Source organism: Pinus tabuliformis, chromosome 6 (assembly GCF_031772625.1).
Source record: "Pinus tabuliformis cultivar Carrire ecotype Pingquan chromosome 6, CPIR1, whole genome shotgun sequence".
Classification (NCBI taxonomy): domain Eukaryota; kingdom Viridiplantae; phylum Streptophyta; class Pinopsida; order Pinales; family Pinaceae; genus Pinus; species Pinus tabuliformis.
In genome coordinates this window covers 365,422,371-365,441,256 of record NC_142292.1, presented here as the reverse complement: position 1 = coordinate 365,441,256, position 18,886 = coordinate 365,422,371, and positions in this window count along the sequence as shown.

Sequence of the window (18,886 nt, the reverse complement as noted above, 5' to 3'; positions counted from 1 at the left end):
GACAAACCAATGGGTAGATGAACCTATTCTAGGCTATCTATCCATCTTATCCAAAGAGCACAAGCTAGCATTCATGTATAATTACAGTCAATTTTTCGCTGAAAATATGCATGAAAAACTAATGAAGATCACTATTGAGGGTGTATTCAAATACTCTTCTGTATTGTGTTGAAGCCCCGAAAATCAGGTCTACAACAAGGGGGATACCCACCCGGTCCGGACCTTGAAAGCAGCTCCTTTTCCGTTTGGGATGGTGGGTCTGACTGGGGATAATGGGACCAGTTTCCCAATTTGTGTGTGTGATGAGAATTGATATTTCCTTTCTAATAATTCCTAAGTAAAATGCTTTTATTCTAAATCTAATTTAACAATATGCAATTGTATTCTAATGAATAGAAATATCTAATTCTAAAACTAACCTGGGATTTAACCTTTCAGTTATGTGATCTAAAATAATTTCTAACAGCAATTGGTAATAAAGATCATTCAATTGCTATGAGAAAAGAATTCAATAAAAATGAACCGTTTCGTATAAAAAGTTAGCCGAAACAATTGTGAGAAACATATCGCATAATAAGTCATTCATACATTAAGCATAAATAGAATAGTCATCACTGTACAAAAGTGCCAAATGATAACTCAAACATTCAAGCATTCATATATAAATAACTAAACATAAATATCACCTTAACAGATAAGCAGAAATCATTCAGAGATAAAAGTACCATTGATAACAACTTCTACTCATGAGCTTCAACAATAATGATTTATCTCTTTCTAATTCAACATCTACTAAGAGTACAAAAGTGCATTTCAGTAGCAGACATTAAACACAGATATCAATAAATCTTGTTCCATTCATTCATCAAAACCTCCTCCGAGGGTGCAGAAGTGCATGTTCTAAGGAAATGTTTTTGACAAATTTCAAGACCCTTCTCTAAATGCATGAGAGGGGTTGAAATACTACTAGTTAAATCCTAAAAATAGTTTATTACAAAAATATAGGAGGAGGTTTAAATGACCGTCCTCATCTAAGGCAAAAATAAATCAAAACTAAAACTGAATCTGGAAATTAACTCTCTATGTATCTATTCTCTGTGGTCGCAAGCATTCAGTATCGGCTTGAGGAGAGTTGGTTGGCTGACCTCCGATTTTAGTTGCCTTGCGAAAACAGAATCGGCAAGTGTTGGCGCTATCTTCTCGGTAGAATTCGTAAGGCATTTGAGAGTCATGCATTGACTGTGTGGTTTAACCAAGTACTGCTATTACACAAAAATATCGTCACCATGATTATTTGCAGTCAGTATGGGTCTATCATCACTTGTATTGTCCTCCTAAGCAAGTCTCAGACCTCAGCTCTTCAAATCAAGCTTTGGAAATGGGAGAAAGACATTAAAAAACAATGAAACTCTGGTTCCGCACTTTCTCTCACTGTCACCTGCGGTCTCGCACCTTCTGTGTACAAAAATTGCGGACCTGCCCGCTCTGTCCCTAACGGTGTAGGTGCGGACCCCTGTGAAAGTCAAAAGGCGCAAGTTTTATCTTAAAAAACTCACTTTAGGTTAATTCTAGAGGTTTCTAGAAGGAATTTTGACGTGGATTGTTCGCTCTGAGGTGGTTCATGCATCCCAAAAGAGAAGGAGCTAATCCCTTGATGAGAGGAGCTATCCCTTTGAAGGAGGGCTTTATCCCTTTGAAGGAGGACCTAGTAACCTCCCTCCATTGCACTATAAATACATGCATTGGGCTGGTTGCTGGAGAGGTTAGAAGCTGAACATTTTTGAGGGTAAATGCTGGTGAAATCAAGACTTCCTAGTTGAGCTTAAGAGGAGAGATCACACATCTTTTTGGCTTCATTGGGGAGTGAGTGAAACTTGTCAAAGTAGAGGAGAATTCTTGCTGGACCCTAAGAGGAGCTTGTACAGCGTCAAGGCAAAGGTTGTAAAGTTCTTCTTCTTTTGAATTAATACAATCAAACTCATTTTTCTCAACAAGTATCTTATGTTATTTGTTTCATGGACTCCTTGACTTTCATGTTAAATATGTTTTATGCAATTGGCTTTTCAGGTGCTATTTAATTTGTTTGCCTTGTTTGTGTTTGCAGATTCACGAAAAGGAGCTCATTTGGATCAAAGGAGCGAGGGCATCCACAAGCTTGCGTTGGACCTAAGGTAGGCCCTAAAAACACTTGTTTTCCATTGTTTATAAAAGCATATTTAGAGAAAGATAGTGTCTGGTTGGTTTGCTTGTCATTAGGTCTTCTTTAGATTCTAGGAAGGTCTATCTTGTCCGCAAGATCGACTTATTCCGTGTGACAAAATGGTGACTCCACTGGGGACTTGATTGTTTTCCTTGTTTTTACTTTGACCTGAGAAACTGTGTTTTTGTTTCTGTTTTTGGCTTGTTGTGTGTAAAATTGGGTAGAGTTTGTAGATCCAGGGTTATTTTTCGTTTTTCATATCTTTGGGAGAGGACCACACCCTAGCCGTTTGACACAGTGTGTACTTACCCGCAGCTTGGCTTTTAGCACAGAGCGGGACCGCACCTGTGCCAACTATGGGCCTGCGGACCCTGTCAAAATTTTGAAAACCCTAAGATTTCCTCTGTTAGTGAACTTAGTTTGTGTTTAGAAATTGTTATCCACTGCCCAGACCTGCATATAACTTGTCAGAAGCTTTCCTTGGATTGATTTCGTTAGTGTTATGGTTTTAGGTGAAATTCCTAGGAGTTTTGCTTGTTGGGTTTGTTTTTCATTTTGGTTGTGTAGTGGCTCTGAGCTTAGAAGCTGTAGGGACTTCAGATCACATTAGTGTCTACTAGCATTCTTATGAGTCTGACCATTTATGAAATCTCCCCTTGTTTGAGGAATCTGCTTTGAGTTTTCTCTTTACAAAACTTCGAAAAGCTTGTGTTTAAAAGTTTGGATTTTCATTTTCAAAAAGAAAACAAAATTAGTTGTTCTTGACTTATTTGTGATTCTGCATAAATTGGTCCTTAGCTTACATCTAGCTAAGTAAAACATCCTTAAAAAAGACTTTTAGTAGGCTTTGACTTCAAATAGGTTTTTATAGTTTGTAGATCTCAAAGTTAGTCATTTTCATAGTTTTGAGTGTTTTATTAAAAAATATAAAAATCTCTTTTGGAAAAAGTTTGTTTTGTAGTGTTTGAGTGCTTTGAAACGAAAAGGGAAATTTTTGTGAAATAACTAGTTGTCTCGTTTTGAGTGCTTTGGAAAGGAAAAAGCTCTTCTTTTAATTTGTTTGATTGAGAAAGATTTGTGTTTACAAAGTATTTGCATTCTCAAACTCTTTCTTAGTTTAGAAGTTCATCGAAGAAAAAAAGATTGTTTAGATCATCTTAGGTGCATTTTTAGTGATTTTGAGTCGACTCTTCATACCATGAGTTTCATCTCCGCACCTTTTGACTTAAACAAAAACCACTAAAATTAACGCTTAAAGTAAAATTCACCTAGTAACATTTTTATTTCTAGGGCTCTGATACACCAACTTAGCTTAGGCTAGTGTCTTGGAGTAGGAGAGTAATTAACTCTCCAAGACAGTAAAAACAAACAAGTAGTTGTATCTTGTGGTAGGGAAGAAATCCAATTGTTGCATTTATGCTCTGGGAAAGCTCCTCTTAAAGGAGAAGCACGAGATCGTGTTCGAACCAGTGTGGGAATCAATCCTTCCTCATTGGGAACGACGCTAGATATTCACGTATTAAAAACGGTAAACCTCGGATTAACCATTGTCGAGGAGCCTGGGGTCACTTGTTGGTAAACCTTGGATTATGTCAAGGAGCCTTCAAGGGGATTGAGCTTGCTACTCTGCCCTTGCGTGCGTATCGGATCGTAGACTGTTCCCCCAGGTATATTTGTCTCAGTTGGTAACCTTAGTGGCCATATTCTTTAGGACTCTTCCTGAGGTGACAGTGGTGGGAAGATCCCACTGTACCTGGAGCAAACGTCGGCTAGACTCACTTGGATTTTCTGGGGGGTTCTCTTCATTCGAGATGGTTAAGTGGAGGAACTTGTGCCAGTCTATTCATTAAGCAGGTTGCCAGGGTAACTGTTCCAACCGCCATTTCTGTATTGAACCCTGCGACGTCGGATTTCATCACCAACTAGTGTTTTCAGTACGGAAAGTTACTGTTTGTGTGTGTTTGATCTCCTAGATTCTTTAGGCGTGTGATTCAAATTTGTTTGGTTCTTTAGAGACTTTAGGTGCTTTTCATTGAGATTTTACTTTGTTTGCGTGTGAAGTAGTTAAAAGTTTTCAACTGTCGCTGAATTACCAAGACAGTCACGTAGACTTCGGGGCTAGTCTCCTGAGTTTGTAAACGTGGTTGAGTTACTGAGGAAGTCCCGTAGACTTCGGGGCCAACCTCCTGAGGAAGTACCGAGCCAACTTGAAGGCTTAAAAGTCCTCGTAACTCCTAGAGACAATAGAGTTGGGTCACCTGAGGAAGGAGAATCTTCTTTGATAGTACATCCTGATTTTCAACCGTTAGTAGCATATTATAATCCACAGTCAGTGTCTGTTTCTGAAATTGCTGGTAGCTTTTCATCTACTAGTGATATAGGTGAGGAACCTGAAATATCCGAGCCTGAAAGTGAATTTGCTGCTACTCCGACATCGGGGTTTGTTTCTCCAACTTCTAGTGGTCCTGGTTCACCTAGGGTAGAAAGAGTAATCACCCAAGATCTTCCTTCTGGACTTATTGCTATTGAAGGACTTGCTCCGGAAGAAGAAGTAGGCATCCCTATCCCTGAAAATCAACCTGTTATTGAACTAAGGGAGCGTGAATCAATTTTTTACAGTCCACCTAGGAGTAGTTCTTGGTATCTTTCTTTGACTAATTTTTTAGAAAACTCAGGGTTAAGTGTTTCACCACCTCGTGCTCCTTATCACCCAACACCTAGAGGTTTTTATACTCCCGTCAATATGGCAGGACAGTCATCCATGTTTACTCAATCGCCCGAATCTTTTTTGTACGGCGGTCCTTCTGTTCCCTCCAGGTATCAGTCACTTTCTGGTATTTTTTCGGGAGCATCTCCTCAACCCATTGAGCAAGGGTTATTAACTGGAAACAATGGTACTAAGCCGTTGAACGTAGAAGACATTCTTATGATGTCAGGTTCTATTCCCAATCCTCAACCTCAAGGTGGCCAGTTACCGCCTGGGGGGCAGCCTCAATTAACGCCTGGGGGCAACCTCAAGGTACACAATTTGCATCTGGGGGGCAACCTCAAGGACAGTACATACCTATCGGACAATACGTTCCTCAAGGTCAACCCCAGACTCAATATGTACCCCAAGGTCAACCCCAGTATCAATTTATACCTCAAGGTCAACCCCAGTATCAGTATGTGCCTCAAGGGTATCAACCCCAAGGTCAATACTCGAACCAAGGTTTCCAACCACCCCAAGGTCAAACGTATGTTCAAGGAACGGGAAATGTACCTTTCAATTATCAATCCTACCCTCAACCTGGTTATGGTCCTCAGTATTCTCAACCTGTTATGGGTCAGTACCCCGGAATGAATATAGTGTGGGATCCATCGCAAACCCAACAGGTGTTGCAGCCAAGTGTACAGTTGTCATCTCAAACTGGACAACCCTTAGTTTCTGGTACACCCCAGCAACCAGTCCAGTCTAACATTCAAACTTCTATACCTTCGGTAGTTTCTCAGCCTGGGCCTAGTACACCTCGTACTCCGCCTCAAACGACTGCTACAACTGCCGCAACATCTGTTCAATCTACCCCACCTACTTCTGGAGTATCGACAGCTCCGGTTTCTACTGTTCCTGTATCTACTCCTCAGACATCTTTACCACCGTCTGGATCTACGATTCAAACTTCGGTTCAGATGCCTGTAGGACAACCTGGTTTAAGTACGGTTGTCACAAGTCAACCACAATTCACTTATCAACCATACCAGGGACAGTACCAATTCGGTCCTGCTGTGCAACAGCCAGTTTATCAGTATCAACCATACCCTGGGTACACTTATCAACAACCTCAACAACCCCAGTACGGTCTGGTTAATCCTAGTTTTCCGGGAGGATACAATATCCCGAACGTGATTCCTATTCCTAGTTATCCTGGATATCCTCCTCCTGGAGCTGGTCTCATGACCCAGAGTTTTAGGGATCCTAATCGACAGTTACCGTTTATCGCAACTTTGGACTTACCTGACTTGTCGCGCCTAACGAACGATCCCATTAATTATCTTCCGTTTTGGCCGCCAATGCCGAATAAGTTGCCCAGTGACATTCCCAAGTTCGAAGGTAAATCAGGAGAGGACCCGTCGAACCATGTGATGACTTACCACCTCTGGTGCACGTCTAACTCCATTTCAGATGATTCGATCCGTCTTAGACTTTTCCAGCGCACTCTAATTGGTCTCACGGCCAAGTGGTACATTGAGTTACCGCGAGGCACTTTTTATAATTTTAGTCAGTTAGCTACCTCGTTTTTAACTCATTTTCAGTTGCCAGTCCGATATGACAATGGCACGGAATTGTTAACTTCGCTAAAACAATCGACATCCACTTACATTTCAGATCATATTCATGAGTGGAGATGTCGACGACGTTTAGTGAAGGTATTTATTCCGGATCAGATCTTGGCTGAGTGGTTTGTAAAATCTTTGTTGCCAAAGATCACTGAAGATGTTGCTAAAGCCGGAGTTGTTACTGAGGAGCAAGTAATTGCTCAAGCACAGTACCTTGACTTGGTCTATACTCAGTCAGGTACGTTACACGAAAAAATCCCCGATCTTCCCAAGCAAAATCAAATCACTGCAGCTCCTTCGAGATCTCATGCCGCCGATGGTATGATTGGCACGGTTAACACTAAAAGTAAGAAGAAGTCTTCCAAGAATTCTTCCCCTATCATAACCTTGCCTGATTCCCCAACAGGAGATTTTTCTGCAGAGATCTCCGCCGATATTCACGTTGTAGATTCATCTACAGCCAAATCAAAATCCGGTGGGAAGAAGAAATGAAAGAAGAAGAATAAAACGGACAAAAGTTCAAAGGAGAAACCTGAAAAGGCAGAATCCAATGATGAAAAGCGCAAACCTCGTTATCCTTGTCTCATTTGTGACGATGAACATTTTACAAGACACTGCCCTCATCGTGCAGAGGTTGCGAAGATTGTCAAGGGTTCCCAAACTCCTGCTGTTTTGAAGGATCCTTTTTCGGCTCAAGACAGTAAGATGATAGGTTCATCCTCGAATGCCAATGAAGAACCCATATTGATGATGTCCCATGTTAGGATTGCGACTCGATCGCAAGATTATGGTAGTAAAAGTCCTGTTGATGGTAAAGAAGCAGAATCTTCTCATTCTAATCCATCAACCTCAGCTCCCGGTTCCGATCCACTACAGATCGAGAAACCTAATCCAGACTTGGTAATCAAATCGCCCGCCAAGGGTATACTTCGAAAGTCAGCTTTCAATCCACATGCGAGAGCGGCTCAGAATTATAACATTGTTGAGGATTTAGCTATTTCACCCTCAGCAATGTCGGCTTTGGAAGTGCTGCAATCATGTCCAGCATAGCGTAAATTACTTTTGTTGGCTATAGGAGCTGTTGATGTTCAGGACCCGAACCTAATAGTCTTCGATCTAGAAAATAGTACACCGCTGTTGCCTCATCAAATGGCTTTCCAGATTCCAGTGATAGTAAAAAACAGGCCTATTCATCGTACTGTAATTGATGAGGGAGCCTCAACGTGTATTATGTCGATACAGTGTTGGAGATCGCTTGGTTCTCCTTCGCTAAATCAATCCCCGATGATTCTAAAGGCCTTTGATGGCCGTGGGTTTCATCCTTTTGGCATTCTACAAGATTTGCCTATAGGGGTTGAAGGAAAAACCATTAGTCTAGATGTGGAGGTGGTTGATGCCCCTCTAGATTACAACCTTCTCTTGGGTCGAAGTTGGTCTTACGCTATGACATCGGTTGTTTCATCGGTCTTTCGAGTAATAAAGTTTCCACACAATGGAAAGATCGTAACAATAGACCAGCTGGCTTACTTTTCATCCGACCCAGCCTCTTCGGAGAGTATTCAGCATGTTGGTAAAACGACTATCCCATATAAGGATGTTGGAGTAGGACTAGTTAAAGATGCCGGTTTACTGGGAACTTTTCCTTTTCCTCCGATCAACGCATCATCTTCATTTGCAACCATTCATATGATTACATCAGACACCATTGTTTATGATGATCCTTGGATCATTCCTTCTGAATCTGAGATAGACTCATTTGGTAATTCCATGCCTTTGAGTCCATATGAAATTGCCTATGAAGCCGTGCAGTCGTTTGCCGACCCATGTTCAACCAAAAATGACTTAATGAATGTGGTCCATGAGGAATCACTTTTCACATCAACCTCAGATTTAACCACGTTTTCTGAACTTGTTCACTCTAATGAGAAAATTCGTGAAATCCTATGTGTAGATGATTTACCATGGGAAGATCTCCATCACAGATCTTCGTTTTTACCTGAGGATGATCGTTTTGAAAATGATTTCTCATCAATTTTTACAACTGAATATGTCAAGGAACCTCAGAATCCAATGAAACATCCTGATTCAGAGTTAAATTTGGGAAACATCTCTCGAACAGTTCCTATTGACATTTTGGTTAAGCCCGGAATTGTTGAGAACATTCCTATAGGTGCCTCGTGTACAGATGACGAAATTCAGATATATAAGGCCCTATTTCAAGAATTTCGCGACGTGTTTGCCTGGTCCTATGAGGAAATGCCATGAATTGATCCCGCGATTGTTGTTCATGAGATCAAGACTTACCTGGACGCTACACCCATTCGGCAATGTTTGCGTCAGATTCACCCATGAAAAGCTGCTGCAATTAAAGCAGAAGTTGAAAAATTATTGAAAGCAGGTTTCATTTATCTGATCTCGTTAACGAATTGGGTATCGAATATTGTTCCGGTTAACAAAAAGCAGGGAACAATAAGAATATGCATCGACTATAGGGACATTAATCGAGCCTGTCCAAAGGACAATTACCCAACTCCCTATATCGATCAAATCATTGATGATTGTGCCGGCAACGAACTATTCTCCTTTATGGACGGTTTTTCCAGATACAATCAAATCAATATTCTACCTGCCGATCAACCAAAAACGGCTTTCATTTGTCCATGGGGGACATTTGCTTATTGCAAGTTACCTTTTGGGCTTAAGAATGCCGGAGCAACTTTTCAAAGGGCGATGTCTTATGCGTTTCATGACATCAAACACATTATGCAACCCTATCTCGATGACTTGCCTGCTCATTCATTACATCGAGCTGATCACCTCGTCCATTTACGAGCAATCTTTATGAGGTGTAGGCATTATCGTATTCGGTTGAACCCACACAAATGTGTCTTCTGTATAGAAACGGGTCGATTACTGGGATTTGTAGTTTTGAAAGCCGACATTCGCGTCGATCCCTCGAAGGTCGAAGCTATCATCAAATTGCCTCCTCCTTCGAGTCTTCGCCAACTCCAAAGTTTGCAGGGGAAAGCAAACTTTTTACGACGATTCATTCCTAACTACGTCGAGGTTACAAAGGGTTTTACCCGATTGTTGAAACAGAATACTCCATTCTATTGGGACGAGATAGCTCAGAAATCTTTTGATGCACTCAAACATGCGTTGACCCATGCACCGTTGCATCCTCCCAACTACAGCCAGGATTACTTCTTATATCTCGCCGCCTCTCATTCCACCATTGGAATGGTCTTAGTTCAGGAAGATGAAATCGGAAATGAACATGTGATATATTACCTTAGTCGAACTTTAAATCCAATTGAGCTAAAATACTCACATGTGGAAAAATTGGGATTGGCAGCTGTTCAAGCTGTCCAATGTTTTCGTCACTACATTTTACTACATAAAACTACAGTAATTTCGGATTGCAACCCTATGATCTACATTTTGACCAAGCAATTGCTAGGGGGAAAGTACTCTAAATGGATTGTTATCCTGCAGGAGTTCAACTTGGAATTCGAGAAATCCAAGTCTAAGAAATCTTTAGTTTTTGCGGAGTTAATGTGTGACTTCCCGCGTGCTGACACGGAAACTGTGGTGGAGGAGCCCATTGCGGATGAATCCTTGTTTCTAATCAGCACTTTAGATCCATGGTATGGGGATATCATCATTTATCTCCAGACCCAATCCTTTCGGCCAGAAATTTCAAGGTCAGAACGTCGGAAAATTCGATTCTAGTCCCAACAATTCAGGATTATTGGAGATACTCTTTATCGCCATGGGGCGGACTCTGTTTTTCGACGTTGCTTAACTCATGAGGAAGCTGAAAGGGTTCTAAATGACTGTCACTCTGGAGCATGTGACGGTCATATGTCTGGGTTTGCCACAGCCCAAAAGATATTGCGCGCTGGCTACTTCTGGCCGTCTTTATTTAAAGATTGTATTACGACGGTCCGAAAATGCCACAACTGCCAAATTTTTGATCGAAAGATGTGCGCTTCACCCGCTCCTCTCCACCCTATAATTGCCATTGGTCCTTTTTCCAAATGGGGTATCGATTTTATTACACGTAACCCTCACTCAGCCGGGGGGCATGCGTATATCATCCTTACGGTAGATTATTTTACTAAGTGGGCCGAGGCGATGCCTACATTTGAGGCAGACGGCAAGACAGCTGCAATTTTCGTGTTCAATCATATAATTGCTAGGTTTGGTGTCCCGCAAGAAATCATCACTGATCATGGACGTCATTTTCGAAACGTTATGATGACTGAACTTACAGGCCAGCTTGGTTTACGTCATGATAGTTCAACCCCTTATTATCCACAAGCGAATGGTCTGGTTGAATCCATCAACAAAGTTTTAGTTATCATGATCCGACGAATCATTGGGATTCATCGGTCGAATTGGCACAACATGCTATTTTCAGTGCTTTGGGCGTACCGAACTTCAGTAAAAACATCAACAGGGTTCACTCCTTTCCAACTAGTCTATGGTTTGGAAGCTGTGTTACCCATTGAATGCGAAATCCCGTCACTGCAAATGGCCATCGAGTTACTTCTAGCCACTTCCGAAGAGGAAAAGCGTTTGTTATACTTGGCTCAATTAGATGAGAATCGACGTGATGCTGCATTGGCGATCGAGACTCACGCAAAACGAATGAAAGCTCAGTATGATTGAAATGTGACCCCTCGAAATTTTTCGGAAGGAGATCTAGTCTTAGTTTATGATCAAGCTAATGATAAATTAGGCATTGGAAAATTCGTTCCTATGTGGCATGGTCCCTATGTTGTCAAGCGAAAGCTAGCCAAAGGGGCCTATGAATTGGTAGACTTTGACGGGGACACTTTGGGTAAACCCAGAAATGGCCTTTACTTGAAGAGGTATTATGCTTAAAAGAATGGGTATGGAGATTTAGTTAGGATAGTTTTTCTTTCTAGCTGGTGTGTTTTAGTTTAACAGTGTGCTTAGCTTAGAGAGTGTTTTTCGTCATTATTCCTGCTTATCTTGGTTTTACTCTTGATATTGCAGATGTCGATGCCTCTCCAAACATACATTGGTTTTGCTGATGGTGCTTGTCGTAATACACGGAACATCTCTTCCGTAGCTTGGGTTATCTATTCACCCTCTGACGAGTTAGTATCTATGCATGGGGTAAGCCTCGGTCAAACAACGAACAACATTACGAGTATAGTGCAGTGATTGAGTTATTATCTGAATCTATTTAATTTGGGATTCAGAGTTTGATAGTGAGGTTAGATTCTGAACTCGTTGTATTACAGCTTAATAGAGTGTATGCCATTAGAAATCCAGTGTTATTAAGATTATTTTTGAGAGTGCGTCTCTTGGAACGTGAATTTGATTATATTGAATATCAACATATTCCAAGGTCTTTAAATACATTAGCAGTTTCAATTGCTTCTCGAATGTTAAATAGACATTTGCAATAATCATACATGTAAATTTAAAACCATTCCATAACATGATTTACAAGATAAGCCGGTAATAGTGATATATATATATAGGAGTGTGTCAAAAAATACATTGTCCTCGATCATAGGTTGAAAAACACCTTATGATCGGCAAAAATGATAAGTACAAAAAACAAAAATGTCACATGTGCCCACAATAGGCGATCATCCTATCACTGGTGATGATCTCTATAAGAAACCACTGCATGGGCCACCTTGCAAAGGAACCTCCTAAAAGGTCCCGGGACCCCAATCACATAGCGCTGAAGTCGACGAGGAATGTCGTCTATAGTGGTCTCAGGAATATTGGTGGGCTCCAGTATTGTAGCAATAATGCTACAACTCCTGGAGCTTCCTATCTCTAATTTTATCAACCCGGTAGTTCGTAACAAACTTGGAAGCGACGATGCTATATGCACAAGTACTAGCTCTTGTCGCAGCTGTCACTTGGTCAGCTGGCACAAGTCCGCTAGGGCTCAAGCCAACTTCTATATGTTCTCAGAAGAAGCTTTCTAAATGATGGACGAAGGCTATCTCAAAGGAAAGTAACCTACTTTGCAATAATGAACTGAAAGCCAACAAAACAGGGAAACCCTAGTAAACCCTAATCTGACTAGTCTAGTCTCTATGATGCAATGGTGGGAGTGCAAACTTCTAGAAATGATGCCATTACTTCTAGTGATATGAGATGCATGAATTTAAGCTACTTCTACTGAAAAGAACATTGTTTTGGTATTTTTGCTTAAGTGGTTGGAGTTATTATGATTTTGTTTCTTATTAGGGTTTGATTGTGCAGGGGTAGTTCGAAGGGAAAGAAAGCTTGGGGAAGGTCAGGAGGGCTAGGAGAGATTCCAGGGGATCCAAAACATCATTCCACAGAAGTCAACAACGTTCAGGTGCTCGGCAACCGAGTTTGCAGGCTTCTACAGGATGTCTGCAGGGGATCCTACAGGAAGCTCGGGATTTCTACAGGAAGGCTGCTAACTTCTACAGGATGTTCTGTGGTTGGAGTTTTGGGTGCTGGAGGAGTGGAGGAGTTGTATGGGTGGATAGGTAGGATGGAAAGGGAGCTTATGATGGCTCAGGGACAGAGATATGAGATGAGGAAAGAGTGGGTACAGTTGGTTGGTGGATAGACGGGTGGAAGCAATGAAAAGTCCAAAAAGATGGAGCTACGTGAACAGTAGAAGTGTTGGAGGGAAAACGAGCTGAATAGAGGTTGGGTAAGTGGCTTTAGGCGCGGTTGGGAAGAAGAAGAAGATAACAGAGTGATGCAACGCAGTGTAAAGGAAACAAATCTGCACAAAACCGAGAATTCATCAACCTATCCTAACTGTGTTATTAAATCAATGAACAACAATGTAAACTTCAGAGAAAAATCGTGCATGGAGTTGGAATGAAGAAGTACTGCTCAAGATCAGAATGCATGGATGGATCTACAATTGAAATGACTGTGTTGCAGCGTGAATGAAAGTATAAGACTGCGTTTTTTGGTGGTTGGTACGGTCTTCACCCCCAATCTCTAAACAGAGATGGCAGTGAGTGCACTGTCAACCTTTTCTTGGAGCTCTAATGAATGCTGATCCTCCTACTCTAATCTAAGCAATTAAAAGCACTTGAACCGTAAACTAATCCTACTCAATCACATAAAAGAAATCAAATCAGTAGACTGTAATCTCTAAATGCAAGACAGAGGAATAAAGTGCTGAAAGGAAAGACAAATAACAATACAAGGAAGAGGAGGTCTATTGCTCTCAGGTTGGGCCCTAACCTGAGAGCTATAGCTCCCTTAAAAACTCAGAATTGAATCCAAAGCTGCCTGCCTTTATTGAATAATCATGAGTCTAACAACATGCCAAAACTGGCTTACAAAGAGCAAAAACCGAGCTGTAGCTCGTGCTTAGAAATTGCAACAGTAGTTCAAAAGTTCAAAAAGCTCCTATCAAAGGCCACGGCCTTAATATTTATACATGATGAGGATCCAGCTGGCTTCCTCAATACGTGGAGCTTGGCTGTCCAACTGAAAGTTAAACTGCTGTAAACTGTTGTTCCTGTAGAACCCGTTGGCTGCCTTTAAGCTCGGTGGGGAGAGCTGTTGGAGCTCGGAGTTAGGGTGGAGATCACGAGGGAGGTCATTAAGGCTGTAGACAACCTCCCTATAAACCTGCAATGCCACCTTTGTTGTCTCCTTGTCTCCTTTTGCGTGGTCTTTGCTCCCTTTAATGCCAAAAAACCTGAAATCATCATGTATTAGCCACATAGATATAATGCCTGCCCTTCTTCCTACAAATAACACGAATATACCAAGAAATGAATGCATAAGTGATAAAAGATGAAGGGTTGAGCAAGGTAAGTAGGCCAAATGAGCCCAAATTGTTACCAAAAATTGGGGCTCATCATCACCCCCCAGCTAAAATATTTGCTCATCCTTGAGCAATTTTGCCCCAGCTCCTTGTCCTTGGCCGAGAACTAGGCTCCGGAATACGCTCTTTCTTTCCTACTCTTGGTGGCTCTGCCTGTTCTGCCCTTGGTGGCGATGAGGGTGCCGCTCCTTCCCTCTTCTCTATTTCCTTGACCTTGAGCCAGGCTTTTGAAGCCGATTGGTCTATCCTTCTTTTCCAAGTAGTTGTTTTTGGGCTCCCCCTCTCGTAGGTGACCGATATCTTCGAGGGGGGCCTCTCATTGGGTGAAGTAGGGGCATCCCCTGTAGTGATTTGGCTGCTGGATGGGGGCTGTGGCTTGCCTGTCTTTATCCTAACACTTCTTCGAGCTTTAAAGTATAGAGGAGTCTCCCTCTTTCTCTTTTCTTTTGGCTTAGGTGGCGTGCTGAGGCCAGCCAGTACAGCTGCTGCCTCCCTTGCTAGAATGTCCGCCTTATTCTCCTTGGGTTTCACCTTTTCAGGGCTTCCTGTAGAGGACCCTGTTTTAGCCAATTTCGGGCTTCCTGTAGAAGACCCTGTTTTGGTAATTTTCGGGCTTCCTGTAGAAGACCCTTTTTCAATAATCTTCGGGCTTCCTATAGAAGCTTGTTTCTGCTTTCCTGTAGACACAAGTGTCATCACCTTGGCTTGCTTTACTGCATGAGTTTTGCTTTTTGGTTTGGTTGCGGGTGCTGATGAGGTACTTTTGCTGATGTGGACCTTCTCAGCTTTGTCCGTTCTGCCTTGCAACCTTTTATCTCTTGCTGACAAGATGGGTGTGTCACCTTTTTCTTTGTCATCCTTTTTCTCGTGCTTCCTCCTTTGTTCTTTCTTCTGCACTGTGGTCGGGGTCTTCTGGCCTGTTTCTTTCTTTCCCGCGGCCACTGATTCTTTTTCCTCATTGCTGGAGGAACCACTTTCTTCAGTCAACATCCTTATGTCTCCATCTCTTGTCAAATTTCTGAATGCTTCCCATGAGAGGGGAACCTTATATGAATGAAGCGCATCCTCCACAAGAAGTTTGATCAATCCATGGTGGGCTACCTGATCTGGTATGCCTTCTTTTAACTTTGTGGCACACTCAATTAGAGACTGCACCAGGAAATAAGGAATGCTCAGTTTGTTTTCTACAGGAAGGTCAATCTGGTGTCTCAATTCAGTGAGCAACCTAAAGTGATACCCGTACACGATGCTAAAACGGCCTTCACAGGTTATATACTTCATGATCTGTAGGCTAACTTCATTCCATGGTGGCAGCAAACTAGTTCTACGCACCCCATTTTTGTCCTCCGTGAATTCCTCCTCAGGTGGAAAGAATTCTTTCTTTGCCTGCTGGCTCAACTTCCTTTCTTCCTTATCCCATGGCAAACCCATCGGAAGTTCAGTAATTCGACTGATATATTGCGGGGTGAGCTTGAGGCTTAGGCCCCTGAAGTTCACGGTGGCCAATGTTTTGGATTTCGGCCTCAAAGCTTGTAAAAATTCTTCTGCCACTTCGTCGTCATAACCCTGCAACTTGTCACAAAAGGATATCCATTGCACCCGTGTGAAGAGCTCCACCACCTCCTGGTTTTCTCTTAACTTTGATGAATCAGTGGGTTCCCGTCTAATAAACCCACCCAGCATGATAAAAACTGTTGCTAGAGGTGGCGAATGCGGAAGAAATTTGGCCTACTGAGACAGAGCATAGAATTACGCTTCTGTCATGCACATAATCCACGAAACTTATCCCTGAGGACCTTAACACAGTTTAATTACACTGACATCCTGTAGAACGACAGTCTATGCACAGCAGACAACACTTGCAACAACTTTCTACGACCAGACTGTAGACGACGATTCTGCCACCTTTAAAAACCAATTGCATGGAGAGTTCAGGGTTACCTTTTTATTTGCCACCTTTTTACGTGAGGAACCCGCCTTCCTGTAGAAACAGCTTTCCTGTAGGAGCAACGCGTGATTCCTGGGGAAGATTGCAGTTGGTTTCTGCTCTCGGTGTTGCTTCACAGCCGTTCTGATAGCCAAAGGCTCGGAGTTTCGAACTGCAGAGGGATCTGAATGTTCGCTCGAGTTCCAAGCAGTGGATGATAAATGCATGCGGGCAATCTAGCCGATTAGATTTGAATTGACAGAATCCGTGGCGCGGGGGTGAGCTGTCCCCGCCGGACCATTGGATGACGTCGTTCCATCATTTGTCTGCGAGTTCACTTACTACCGCATCATCCCTCCAGCAGATCCGTCGCCGTTTCTTCTGCTAAATCCGTTTTTCCCGACGGGGATTGTTCTCACGTGTGTGCTGCCCATTCCTTTTGTCACGGCCGCCACCCAAACATCTGACTGGACCATTAACCGGTCGACGTGGCCAGTCAACTGGCCATACAGCCGCTCAACCCATTCACTTCACACTTTGCAAGCAATTCAAAGTAAAATTCATGCAATCTGACGGAAGAAAGGGTTGAGACACTTACCTGCGCGGCTGCAACACGATTTTTTGGGTTCTGGATGATGATGAATGGATCTATCTGCTGCTGGTGAATTTGCACAGGCCCGGAGGTTCACGTTTACAGGCTGCCGACGATGGAGTTGATGCTTGGCTGCATGCGTCCGCGTTTCCATTGCATATGGCCAGCGCTGTGAATAGTATACACTCTAGTGGGCTTAACTGTTACAGGACTCCCGCGGGATGTCTTGTAACAGTTCTTCCTCCTTGGGTGCATGCTGCACGACGAAGGATATGGCCTCCCGATCACGCTCCCAGGGCTTCTGGATGACTGGGATGGATATGGTATGAGATCTCAACGTTTTTTTTTTTTTATTATTTAAAAATTACTTTTTCTTGATAACTCATCGATCTGCTTTGCTGGTGCAGGTAACTTCGTTGCATGTCGACAAGGATGGCAGGACGAGGTGACAACAATGTGCAAGGGAGATAACAATAGCTTGCATGCATCCAAACCGATCCTTAGTCGTTAGATCCCCTCATAAAATGGATTCTGGGCCGTCCTGAACTTCTACAGGAAGTTTCCTGTAGAAATACAGAGCTTCCTGTAGAAAGCTTGCGTTTCCTGTAGAGAGTCTGCACCTTCCTGTAGAAAATCTGCATCTTCCTGTAGAAAATCTGCGTCTTCCTGTAGAAGACTCAAGCTGTGATAAAATTGCACATACCTTGGAGAAAATGAGTATTCTTGGAGGAGGTGCTGGTGAGGTCTCCTGACAGCATGATAAGGATCCTTGGCTTTGAGTTGAGAGGCTTCCTCTCCTCCATAGAACACCTGCAACTTGCATGCAATTTTACATTATGAATTTGCTGACCTTGCTTCTTTCTTATTGTTTTTTCTTTTTTTTTCTTTTTCTTCTTTTTTTTTTTTGAAAGATAACAGGGGCGCCTCAATGAGGTTTTCACCCTTGCCATCTGCCTTGGGCGCCTCAGAAAGGTTTTCACCCAAGGATCTTTATTATTTTTTCTTCTTTTTTCTTTTTTTTTTTCTACCCTACCCTACTTGAAAAACAAAATCATTTTCAAGTATAAGAATACTTCCAATGGAGCCATGTGCACATCGAGATTAGAGAAAAAATGATGTGAAGGCTCGAAATGCATGCTTGGACAAGTATCCAGATCTCAGAGACCAAATGATCTGGCGTTGAAGGGATCAAACAAAGCTGAGGAAGAAAGTACTTCTGCAACTTAGTGACCTTCTGAAACCATATCTCAATATAGCTTTGATATCCTTGGTTCTTTTGCTGATCTGGATCATTCTTCATGTCACCTTCTATCATGACCTTCTCATCTTCCTCTTTTTGTTGGTCTTTCTCTTGAATACATGGAAGATTTGATGGTAACCATGAGGGAACTCTCTCGATCTCTGATTTTGATCTCTTCTCTTCATCAAGTGCAACCCATGGTTCTTTGATCTCCTCTTTTGAATCTTCTTTTGCTGGATGTGATCCTTCAATGCTTTCAAGATGATCTCTTTTTTGCAATGCTTTTCCTGAGCTATGGTGAAGATCATTGAGCTCAAGAGGAGTCATTTGGATATGTTGTGCTTCAGCATTACAATTGTGTTGAGCTGCTCCAATGTATGGCTTTGAAAATGGTATGGGTGGTTGAGTGGAGGTGTGAAATTGAGATGGAGATGGATGGCATTGTGGTTGGGTAGGCATTTGGGGTTGCCTTGGTGGAGGAGGAGGCGATGGTTGTGGATGAGCAGGTGGTGGAGGAAAATGAGCGGGATGGGAGTTGTACTGGGGCCTCCACCCCTGATAAGGTGCATTCCACTGAGGCTGTGGCTGAGCATAAGAGTGAAATGAATGAGCAACTGGTTGGGCATAATATGGATCTGTGAAGGAACAAGGAGGAGGTGTAAACCAGGAAGGATGAGCAGGGGGACCCCAAGAAGGCATGAAAGTGGCTTGGTAGGGGTCATAATAGGTCTCGGGTGTCCCTTGCAGTTCCTGCTGGTAAGATCTATTTCCATGTGGCCTCC